The sequence below is a fragment of the Triticum aestivum genome, chromosome 4B (genome assembly GCF_018294505.1).
Source record: "Triticum aestivum cultivar Chinese Spring chromosome 4B, IWGSC CS RefSeq v2.1, whole genome shotgun sequence".
NCBI lineage: Eukaryota > Viridiplantae > Streptophyta > Magnoliopsida > Poales > Poaceae > Triticum > Triticum aestivum.
Genome location: NC_057804.1, coordinates 104117910 through 104130891, shown reverse-complemented (window position 1 = coordinate 104130891; position 12982 = coordinate 104117910).

Here is a 12982-nt window from a genome sequence, read left to right as displayed (position 1 = left end):
GTTTTTCCGGGATGTGCTTGCTAGTTTCCAACTCCATCCTCAAGACATTGGACCAAATTTGGTGTCCAATATATGCAACTTTCAAGTGTTCTGCGAAGTTTATCTTCAAGAAGAACCAACTGTTGAGCTCTTTAGAGACTTTTTCCACTTAAACCACCGAACCGAATTCTCTGATGGCCCCAATACTGAACTTGGCGGCGTATCAATTCAGAAGAGGAAAGAACTTGATTTCCCTCATGCCAAACACCACAGCCATCCGAAAGACTAGAATCAAACATGGTTTTACTGTCAGAACACTGCACCTACCGATGAGAACCCTCTGCCGAGTTACCGCGCTCACCGGCTTAGCAATGGCCATCCACTACCACCACGGCTCACAGCCGAAGAACGACAAGCTTATGCACCTCAACTTGCTAAGCTCCGGGCCTTTCTAGCAAATGGCTTAACTGGCATTGACCTTGTTCGATGCTGGGTTTCATGGGGTATTCTTCCCTTAAGCCGCCACTCTAGTTTGATGCATGAGTATACCGAAAACATCAAAGACCCTCAATGGTATCATGAGATAGAAATGACTGAAGAGGAAGTTACTGAGTCTGTGAAGAAGATGCTAGATGAACCGATCGCTCAATGCAGCAAGACCGGATTGGCTCCTTTTTTATACTTCCAACAATCCGCCAGCAGTAAGAAGTTTATCTTTTCTACCTTTATCAATCCGTCTCCGCTTTAACATTGTTCTGATGACCCTTTGTTTGATTTTACAGGCCAAAGATTCTTTCTGGAAGAGGAAAACTTCAGACAAACCGGTGAGGGCTCCTCGTGCGAAAAACAAAGTCATAAAGAAAGCAACCAAGAAGAAAACCGCCGGGTCTTCTGATTCGCCTGAAGATGTTGATGAGTCGGATCCAGAGGTAGAACTTGACCCCCTTGGTTCATTTTTCATACGCCTTATTGACAATGACTACTCCCAGGATGATGCGGAGGCCAGATGTGCGGACCATGTAGAGGTAATCTCTCTTTCCTCCGATTCAGACCTTGTGCTGGTTCAAAGATTTCGCCACGCTGTTCGGAAAGTAAAATACTCTCACCCTCTTGCTCATTTGGATCCGCAATTTTCTTTGAAGACACAACAAACTGAAGGTCATCGCACAACCCGGCACGGTGGCCAGCAAGTCACTTCTTCCGGTTTACCGGATACACCAACCCTGGGCAAGGGAAAAGGGAAGGTAGATTTATCCAGCTTTATTAACCTTAGCACCGACAAGCTCCATTCCGGATTTTTAAACCGCATATACACAAGCCGGGATTATGAGGCCGGTTTGGTGAACTTAATGAAGGAACGCTATGAGGTAATCTTCAAAAACGCTTTGAAATTTGCTTTGTTCTCTATATCACCTCTATTGTAGCCCCCAAGGGCCGGTTTATTTCTTGAAGATAAACTGGGACTTTAAAGATCAAGAACACTTCAATTGAGTAGCTCCCAAGGGCCGATTTACCTTAATAAGATGAATCGGGACTTCCTGTCCTTATTAAATGCCTTCACCTTTTATTTGGCTCATCAATTATGCATTAGCCCCCAAGTGCCAAGCTTAATACTTTGTTTTGAGCCTTGGGACTTTAAGATCTCCGTTTTAAGAAGCAATCCACATTAGCCCCCAAGTGCCAAGTGTATAGCTTGTTATGTGCTTGGGACTTTGAGAGAAATTTTAACAGCTTCCTCTTCTTATTTTTGCAGACCGATATAAATACCAAAGAGTCTCAAATCGCCAATCTTCAAGAAAACATCAAGTCCCAGCAAGAAGAGACCTCTAAAGCGAAAGAGGAGCTAAAGGGCGGTTTGACAGCCATGGAACAATTGAAGGATGGCTTCAAGACTGAACGCACCAACTGGGAAACTGAAAAGGCTGCTTTGTTGAAGCGGTCTAAAGACGCTGAAGCAGCTCTTAAACCGGTAGCAGAAGAGCTGACTGGGCTGAAACATCAAGTTAATGCCATGACTTCTGCAATTTTTGGTAAGTACTTTGTAATAGCCTGCTCTAAAGTATCTTCAACTCTGCTGGTTTAACATTAAGTTTTTAAACCGTTGCAGGTAATCGCATTTCTCATCTAGGCGCATATATGCAGATGAAGTTGAAGGCAGCTTACACATTGATTGAGCAATTGTATACTGGTGCACAACGAGTCATCTGTGCAGCTTCGTACAGCAAACCGGCACCAACCTTGATCAAAGATACTTTGGCCAGGCTCTCAATGACTCCTGCTCAGATACATGAGTTGAAGCAATCTGCTGTCAGGGCTGGTGCTTTGTTAGCACTGACTCGTGCCAAATCATGGATAGTTGACCTGGATCCAGTTGATATTGCCAAGGGCTATCCGGATGAACAAGAAAATGGATCAACATTTGATAATGAAGCACTCAAAGCCCTGACCAAGGAAATGCGTCCAGTAGCAAGTCAATTGGCTGAAGAGGTGAACTTGACTTCTCATCGGTCCTTCGATGATGCCAACAACCATCGAGTTGACACTGCTGTGAAGGAAATGCAGAATCTTATTCTGCCAATTTGTAAGCACACTTATGCCCCTGACGTTCAACCGTCGAATCTTATAAGTGAAGAGGTTGTCTTTCAATCTTTAACCCGGATTGACTGGACCACCATTGACTTCCAGCCACTGGGTTGGGAGTAGGAGGTTGAATCGATGCCTGAGGATCCATCAACATCACGTCAACCTAGCGATGATTCTTAATCCGACAATCTGGTTATTGTCATAGACTTTGTTATGTGTAAAAACAATCATTATTTTGGGCCTCAAAGCGCCTTGTAATAGGCTAGTTAAAATACTTTGATCTGCGGCACTGATGCATGACTTTATTGATCCGCCATGATATTTGTTGTGCTTGATTATACTTTGATAATTTCATGCGATCCTGATGTCTGCATAAAAAAGAATTGTCCGGGCAGTTTACCGCCGGACGGGTCATAATGCCCAAGACAAAGGCTGGTTGATTACCAAGGCTGAATAAAAATATGACATAGATCATACCTGTGATATTAAATCACTTAATTGGTTTACCAACTTTGATTGTAGTAAGGGTGAAAACCCAAATCTTGAGTATTGATAACTCCCACCATGTAGTGCTGGTGTGTAATAAGTCATGTCGGGTTACGATGAACACCAGATGATCAAACTGGCGGCATGTAGTCAAAGCCAGACCGGGTTTTGTAACACCGGTTTGATAATGAATATGGTCAGACAACTTGTAGTTGAAAGCCAAGTCGGGTTAACAAACACCGGGATATTATGACAACTGAAAAAGCCATACCGGGTCAACTGACACTGGTTTAACATAAACTTTAACAGAGGGGGGAAAACTTGGCAAAAAGCAAAATAAAAACCATGTAGTCGAGGCTTTTCAAGGGCTGCTAGGCCCAAATTCGAGGCTTTTCATGGGCTGCCAGGCCGCTGAGTTAAACCATTTTGCAAAGCCTTTTAAGATGGACCTCCAACTAACCAATCGTCGTTTTTACTTTGACAAGTTCAGGGTCTGTATAAGATTGACTTGTCAAATGTTCGGCGGGTCGTGCCAGGATTACCTGGATAGGAGTGGCTTACTTGATGAAGCCAGGTTAACCCGGGGTTTTAGGTGAATACACCAGGCTTCCAAGTCGTGCTTGATAGCATATTACAAGGGTCCTTTCAAACTCTTTGTTGTAGTGCACAAAGAGCCCCCAAGTAACTTTGTGAGCTGTGCTCAATGGGTGCCTATGCTTGAGCTGTGCATAGCATCTAGACTCTCTTTGGCCCCTTGGGTGTGAAGCTCCCAAGTTGTAATGTGGCATGATAGCCGGTTTAACAGGTAGTACTCCGCTTTGTCAGATGAAGCCCCCATGTAACCAAAAGATATTTGAGGAAAACAGAAGAGGCCCTGCTTACACTACAAAAAAATACACTTCCGTGATGATACGTGTTTGTCACAGTAGGTCGTGTTTTCTGTCATGCATGTACATCCATGACAAATTTATGACAGAATCAAGATAGTCATACCTGTGCTGTCGTAGAAGTGTTCCATGACATTACCAAAATTATCATCACGGAAGTGTCCACTTCCATGACGATAAATCGCGTGTCATATAACTGCTTTCGTCAAGGGTGACCGACACGTGGCATCCACCATAACGGAATGCCGTTAAGCTATCAGGTCGGGTTTTGGATCCGATAACCTGTTAACAGCCCCGACCAATGGGGATTTTCCACGTGTAAAATCATCATTGGCTAGAGGAAACACGTGTCGGCTCATCGTTGGGACAGATGTCATCCACTCATTGGACAGAAGGCGCCTATGATACGTCGACACGTGGCATGGCCCATCAAGTTTAAATGGGCCGACCCAACTAAAGGCCCACAAGATTTTGCGGACCATAATGGGCCGGCCCAGCTTAACGCCCACGAGATTTTGCGGACCATAATGGGTTGGCCCAGCTAAAGGCCCACAAGACTTTGCGGCCCATAATGGGTCGGCTCAGGTAAAGGCCCACGATATTTTTGTGTGCCATAATGGGCCGGCCCAGGTAAAGGCCCACAAAATTCTTGCGGATCATAATAGGCCGGCCCAGCTAAAGGCCCATGAGATTTCGCCGACACTAATGGGCCGGCCCAGCTGTTGGCCCACAAGATTTTGAGGACCCTATTAGGCCGGCCCATTAACTGGCTGCCATGTTTTGGGCCGAATGCCGGCCCATATTAGATCCGGTCCATTAATGGCCTGCCATGTTCCGGGCCTAATAATGGCCCATATGAGATCCGACCCGTTAAAAGCCTCCCACGTTCTGGGCCAAATCACGACCCAGATCAGGTCCGGCCCTTTAAGAGGCTTCGGCCTCAATTATGGCCCATATCAGATTCGGCCCGTTAACTTGACGCTATGCTTTTGGGACCACTTGCTAAAGGCCCATTTAGTAATTCGGCCTGATATTAGTTTCGGCCTGTTAAGGGCCCGTCTAACATTTCGGCCCTATATTAATTTCGGCCTGTTAAAAGCCCGTCATATAGTTGGCCTAACTACGGCTCGGTTTGCATCCGGCCTCCTCGCAGCCGATATCTGATTGGGACAAACAAGGACCGAGAAAATTTTGGCCTGTTAAAAGCCCGTGATTTGATTCGCACAATCATGGGCCGGGGTCCAATTCGGGCTGTTGCCGGCCCGTGAGGTGTTCGGCACGTTTCAGGCCCAACCTACTTCTCAGCCTCCTAAAAGCCCATTGAGTTCTCTTGCGAAAAGAGGGCCGGGGGTTACTCGGCCTATTAAAGGCACGAATTTACTAGTTGGCTAGTTTGACGGGGCCCATGATGCGAATCTACATCGTGATTGCATGACGGCCCGATTATGTACCGTAATATTACAGTTTGGCCGCTTTACTTCGAAGACAGGATATATATACAGGAAAATAACTGCAGCATCATGAATAAGAAAAAACCTAGACTATACAATAAAGAAATTACGACATATTACATCCACCGGGCATCAAAGTTCGCCACTATGATAATAAAGCACAAGCAGACAGCAGATTACATACACTGGGCATCAAAGATCGCCACCAGTGCAAATAAACACGCCGACAAAATAATATACAAAACCGACAACACTTCAATAGAGTTCAAGAAAGGTTAGCCCTGCTGGCGAGCTGCAGTGCAAGCACCTGAGCAAGATGATGAGACTGCGCTTGTTCAACACTTATATCTTCCTCACTGTAAAAGATAAACAAGCAGACAGATGACAGGTTTTGCACATAAAGGTATCAGTGCTGACAATTCATCACATTTCTTACTGACGAATAAAGTGACATAGTTTAAAAATGCATTAACACAATATGGTATTGTTTAGGTCAAGACATGGCAGGAAATGACATTGTGAAGGAGTTGGCAGCTTCACGACACCACTGGATTACAGATCAAGAACTCATAAGTATCAATGGTTAGTGTGCTGTCAATTTATCCCATTTCAGATTGGCAAATAAAGAGACGGTTTAAATAATAGTAGAATGATATGACATTGTTCATAGTTAATACATTGCAGAATATGACATTGTGCTGTAGTGGGTAGGTTCACCACACCACCGGATTACGGATGAAGAACAGAAGCATACATGCAGTGCAAAAGAAGATCACTTGCTCTGTATAGTTTAATTTACATGGTATGAATAAGGAACTTGGTTGTACAACTGAAAACTTAAATTGAGAAGGACAAACTTTTGTTTATGAACTACATAATAAACTTTAAACATGCAATTTGATGCAAACACCAAAAATAAACAGCTGTTGCAGTCATGCCTAACCAAATATACACAACAAAGTTTGAAGGCTTGAGAAGGACAAACTTACATTACTGGTGAAGACAGGCTCTATAAAACCCTTGTCCATGCTGATGGGGGGGGGGGCAATTCAAGAAGTTTACCACAGAATCTTCTTCATAAGCATTGCCTTTATTCTACATTTTGTTAAGAGTATATATAGATGTGATAATATACGAAAAAATGGAGAATATTTAAGATAAGATGAAGAGTGATGCTACATAACCAAGTAGCTATAAATGTATGTGCAGCGATACAGGCAAAAGGCACAGCCAAGAGCAATGCACAACTAAACTTCTTCAGTACCAACCTTATGGTAAGAGTAAATATAGATCTGATGTGTATTAAATGGAGGGCAAAGGAAAATAAGCTGCAGAGTGATGGTACATGAACAACTACCTGTCAATATAAGTACACTAATAAAGGACATCATGTACTTACAAGAACAATGCAGAGCTAAAAAAACTCATTGGCATTGGATATATTCTACACTAATGTAACCATTCATACAGATCAGATAATTTGGAGCAAACAATTGATAAGCAAGCTATCATGCATACTACTGTCACATAATGAACCAGGTACGTATGCAAGTACAGTGATACAGGACAACGGGTACTAACAAGAGCAAAGCAGCGGGCAACATATTTGCGATATCGTGTCGTTCTTTTCAAACCGGAATTCTTCTTCGAGCAGATTTCCTGCAAAAAAGATCCGTAAGGCACTTATGGAGAAGTAGAAGTTCAAATTGTCATGTGATTTCATAGACAATACCTTATCCTGGGAACGAGACCAGTGCATAACAAGGTTTTTCCATTCAATGTCTTCTAAATTTAGCACAAGAGACTTCACCGGAAATTCATTTATAGACTTGCCATCAAAGTGTGATTTCCTCAGGTAACGCCGATACTGCTGCAATGCTTCCTTGAAAAGCACAAGCAAGCTTTGCTCGTCATGAGTATCCAGATTGACCCTCGCCTAGTTACAACAATGTAATGTAAATCATTGATGTGTTCGATCAGCAGAAAACAGGAAAATAATAACCATGAATAATAGCACTTACACGTAAGTTGGACAGGAAGATGTGAAAATGGTGTTTGTCTTCACTATAATCTTCCCATGATGGGAATATATGCACGTAGTCCCTAACAACATTGAAAGCATTGTTTTTTAAACTGGGAATAAATGGAATGGGGTTCCAATCTACAGGAATTGGCCGTCTCTGCAGTTGGGATAGGTCTTCGGTCGGTGGACTTGCTGTACTTTTTGCTGGAGTGGGATTTTTCTGTGGTACGGCTGGTGCTATGGCAAATGAAATCGATATACCTTTTACTGGAGTGCAGGTCCTGTGTGGTGGGGCTAGTGGTGTGGCCAGTGAAGTATGGGTACAGTCTGCTGGAGTCGGTCCTACGTTTTGTGTCACTGGTTGTACAACCAATATATGTGGGGCGCTGCCTGATTTCTCCGGCACCACCACGTTTTTCAAGGACTTTGCTAGTGCTCCTTCGGGTTCGGCAGTCACCCTCTTCCTTTTTGATGTCTGATGCACAAGAACAACATTTGAGTGGAAAAATATGGTATGATGACAGATGGAATATGTATTGATAATGGATGGCCATGGCATCTCGAGTTATATGATGAGTAAACTAAGTAGATGGCGGTGCAACAAAGTAGAAGAAATGCAAGACAACATATGCAAGATAAGCGCAATCAATAAAACCTTGCCAAATTAGAACAGGCACCTTGATGGGTGAACAGGACAGGCCATCTGCCTTTGACTCCTCGAGGTTAGAATAGTCATTAGGATGATATTCTGAACAAGAATCAACATGTGGGGAGCGTATGAGTTTCATTGCTTCCAGAATGGCACTCAATGCCTTGGTGCCAATTTTGTAAGTCATTGCAGTGTTGCACAATATTCTTCTGATGCGTAGATTCTGATATTCACTATAATTGAGTATAATATCTGAGAACCATGAAAACATAAATAGTTGTGAGATTATCTTTGTAATGCAGATGATATTCTAATATAGGGGCGCCCTTGTAAACACTTGTGTGCTATCACTGGATTCTAATGAGAGAGCTCATGTGTGCTGTAACATGGTGCGTGCATTTATATAATCTGGCACAAGTACACAAGAAAATAGGCTCTAGAAGTAAGGATAGCTGGCAGATGACAGGTTCATAATATACTGTATAGAGAGTTTATTGCCAAACCGTGATAACAAGAGCACACAGCAACTAGGCAGATCATAGTGTACATAACAGGGGTACACCATAACCACGATATATAAATCGGGAGAGTGGAACTGGCTTGAAAATACGGTGTTGTATTGCCGCTAGTAATTGAAAGCCTATCGATCATGTACAGGCCAGCTCTATCAGCTGTTGGCTGCAGATGTCCCTGCGCCCCTTCCTGACAAGGAACATACTGTACATACTAAATACATAATAAACAAAGAGGAACATGTTAAAGAACAGAAGAGGAAGCATATTCTTGAGGTTCCGCTTCATTGCATACAATGTTGGTTGCCCACTCATGATGAATCACAGCGCCCAAAGAAATGCAATTCCATGTTGTCTCTCTATATGTGACAATTTTGAAAAAGAGTCATTAGGATCATATTCTGAACAAGAGTCAACAGGTGGGGAGCGTATGAGTTTCATTGCATCCAGAATGGCACCCAATGCCTTGGTGCCAATTTTGTGAGTCATTGCAGTGTTTAGCTTCAAGAGTGGACTGCTGCTAGTGCGACACAAAGCAGCTACACAGATCATAGTGTAGATATAACGGGAAAACCTTAAGCATCAGAGTAAAATCAGCAAAGTGGAACTTGCTGGAATATATGTGCAAGTTTGCCGGTACGGCTAGAAAGGCTTTGGATACCAGCTCTCTTCAAGTGAAGGTGCAGTACTGTTAATATCAGTGTAACTCTCAAAGGCGACACAACTCCCCGCATTTCCTTGCTGTTCTTATAGGATTCAAGTGGGCAGGCCACTATAAATCCTATTTCTATGTTTACAAGATCCTACGAATCAAAGTGTCCATCACAACCGACCGTATAGACCTCTACACTGCAAATATCCCTGCTCATCTTTAGTACAAGGAACATATTGTACTACTATCAAACTCCCTCCGTTCCAAAATATAAGTCTTGGTAGTCCATGGTGTATCCAGATACATATGGATCACATACAGATGTATCCAGATACATTTTAGAGTGTAGATTCACTCATTTTGCTCCATATGTAGTCCATCGTGGAATCTATACAAAGACTTGTATTTAGGAACGGAGAGAGTACATATTAAAGAAGAACGGAAGAGGAACATGGTAAAGAAGAGCAAGCAGATTTTGGATAATAAAATGTTGGTTGCGCAGTGCCCACACATGATGAACTAGAGCGCATTAAGAATGCAACTCCCAGCTGTCTCTCGACCATTTCAAGCGGTTGGATGAAGATCCTACGTCTCCTAACCCATCTTCTTCCTCGTCTCTGATTCTTCCCATATAGAACACTGCACAGGCCGCCGACCGGACCATCGGCCCCCACCGCCGGTGTTCCTCCGCCACCCCCACCCCCACCCTGGCCCCAACCCCCACCCGCGTCGAGTTTTCTTCGTTCGGTGAGGCCCCACAACCACCCGGGCCCCTTCGTTCGCACCGGCGAACTCCGGCGGGCTCTGAAAATTTTAGTCTACTAATGATTTAACTAGTGTGGAATATAAAAGGGGAAAACCATAAGCATTGGGAGTATAGTGTTGAGTGTGCCATGGCGGATCTCAAGGTGCAAACCGGACAAAGGCAACTTCGCAACCAAGACAAGAAATCAGAGTAAAGCAGTAGCAATCTATTTTCATGCTGCGATAAATAAGTTGAGCAGATACGAAAGAGTACCGCCTCTGGTGCCGCGCGTGTATGCATCTGCTGAGAATTTGATGGTGCTGCAGTAGCGTTGGCTGTTGGCGGCGTGGAACCAAATCTAGGAGGGTAGACAGTGGCGGCGGGGCGTGGTGGACGAGACGGTCATAGGAGCGGCACCGGCAAGGTGGACGACGGCGGGGATGAAGCGAGAGGACGGGATGCAAGGATCCCTATCCGAAGCTGTGGATGAGAGAGGTCGATCTCTTGTAATGGACGGCGGCGTCGGCGTACCAGCTCCGGCATGGTGGAGGAGGACGGTGGTGGATGGGGTGGCGGGCGGCAGCGGACGGAGGAGGGTGGGGCGGAGAGGGTGTTTTGGCGCCCACGGAGTATGAATAGGTAAAAGGGAGGTAGAGAGGAAGGGGGGAACCATGTATTCAGGGCGCGCTTGTCTCAAATGTGAGGAAATTTACAAACTTAGCCCCCGTTTCAAATTTCTACTACATCACAACAACATTAGTCGGTTGGGGATAGGACGGTAATCTCGCATACACCGAATATTTGCCGATGAGAGTTTGTTTTTGGCGCCCATCGTGTATATGAATATGAATCATGGAGGGAGTCAATTTCGGCCGAGGACACACTGTGTTTTGGCGCCCACTATGTATGAATCCGGGTGAGAGGCGGTTACATCACATTTGGGTGAAATTACAAACCTACCCCTATCAAAACCTATAGAAATACAGCAAATAGGCTTTGTGTGGCAGGGATATGCAGTAGTAATTTCCATCTCGCAGCTTTTGGTTTCGGGCGGTTACTGCGACTTTCCGCGCTTCGTTCAAATTTTGCAGAGTGCACGTTTACGCTCGTGCCAACTCAATACGAATCCCGTTTGTATTCTATTTTTTCCGGGCGGGATCCATTTTCAATTGGAATTACATTCTATATACATCATTTTTCATATATACTTTCAAAAGCACAACACCATTTATACATAAATATGGTTTACAAATGGCATGATCTCAGATTCATAAGGTTGTATCCATCAATTTGGATTTTCAAATATTTGAAACCACTTTATGTTGAAATCCAAAGTATGCATTCCTCGCTAACTGTCTCCAATTAATGTGTGTTTCATGCGGGTTTTTTTATACTTCTCAAACATGTATAATGTGTTTCACACACGCAACATATAGTGTAATCCTGTTTAGACATTAATTGCATATAAGCCATGCATTTTTTGTAATTAAAGAATCTATGGATCACCAATATTGATAAACTATATAACATTACACGTGTGCCCAAATTCAAATGAATATGATGTTTGATACACCAATTTGCGTTATGATATTATCGATGTCGTGATCTCCAGTTTAAATATTTGAATCCCCTTTAATCCAGATATTCGTCTCATATAGCTATCACTCATGCTTATATAGGACTATCTCTCTGGACCTATACACGTTCATCGTCTCTCAGGTATCTCTCGTGCTACCTGTATGCCGACAATGATCTTTTATCTTCGTAACACACTGACGGTACTCTCTCCCTCGACCTTCATCACTCTCCTCTCTCTAAGTATATCTCTCTCCCTGCTATGTGTCTCTAACTATGATTCTCCATGTGGAATCTCTTTCTCTCACACAAACACAAAACTTTGTCTCCCGGGGTCTCATTTTCTCTACTATTCCCATGTGTGCCACTCGCACACCCCTCATACAGATATGTCTTTCACTTCTTAGATATGAGAACCTACGACTCTTCCTCTTAAATAGCTCTTTCTCACACACAAACACAAACTTTGTCTCCCAGGGTCTCATATTTCTCCATTGTTCTCTTGTATGCCGCTCACACACACTCTCTCTCCCTAGATATATCTTGTGTTCCCTCATATGTCTCTCTAGCTATCACTCTCGTTGTGAAATATCTTTCTCTCTCGCAGACACAAAACTCCGTCTCTCAGGATCTCATTTCTCTCCGATATCTGTTTGTATGTGACTCACGTGAACCCTCTCTATCTCTCTCACACCCACACACATAACTCAGCCTTCTGATCCACTCGACTCCTATCTCTAACGCACACTAGCTAGCATCTTTATCTTTCTATTTATCTGTTTCTCCATCAAACTTCTTTCTCGCCCTCACTCTTGATTCCTATCACGCACACTACATATGTTTCTCTCTACATGCAGTCAAGTGCCCTCTCACACACATATATAACTTCACCCTCTGAACCATCCGTCGGTCATCTCCAACACCCAAACTAGCGGATGTCCCTCTAGCTAGCATCTCCATCTCTGTATCTATCTGTAGTTTCTCCGTCAACATTTCTTTCTCACACGGAGTCTTGCTTCCTATCACCCACACTATATATGTCTCTCCATACATATGCATTTATAGGTTGATCTCTTTTGCACAATCGTTGTGCCTCACTCCCTCTGCTCGCCATAGATGCATGCTCCAGCCCACGCCACTATCTCGGGCCTTCTTCCCTGCATTCTCACATGCATGCATATTGTCATACCGATCCATCTCTGCCATGTCGTTGATCTTATGACTTATGTCTTCTTTCTTTTATCTCGATCATGCGCGTGCACACATACACACATCCCATGTATACATGTATACCTCTCACACATGCACGTTCAAGGTCTCTATGTCTCCATACGTAGTTAATTACCCTCCTAACGCCACATCGAATCGTTCTCCTCTTTTGTGCACATAACTTCCGCCTGGATGGGTAAAACACACACTCACATTTAACAATCTCCTTCT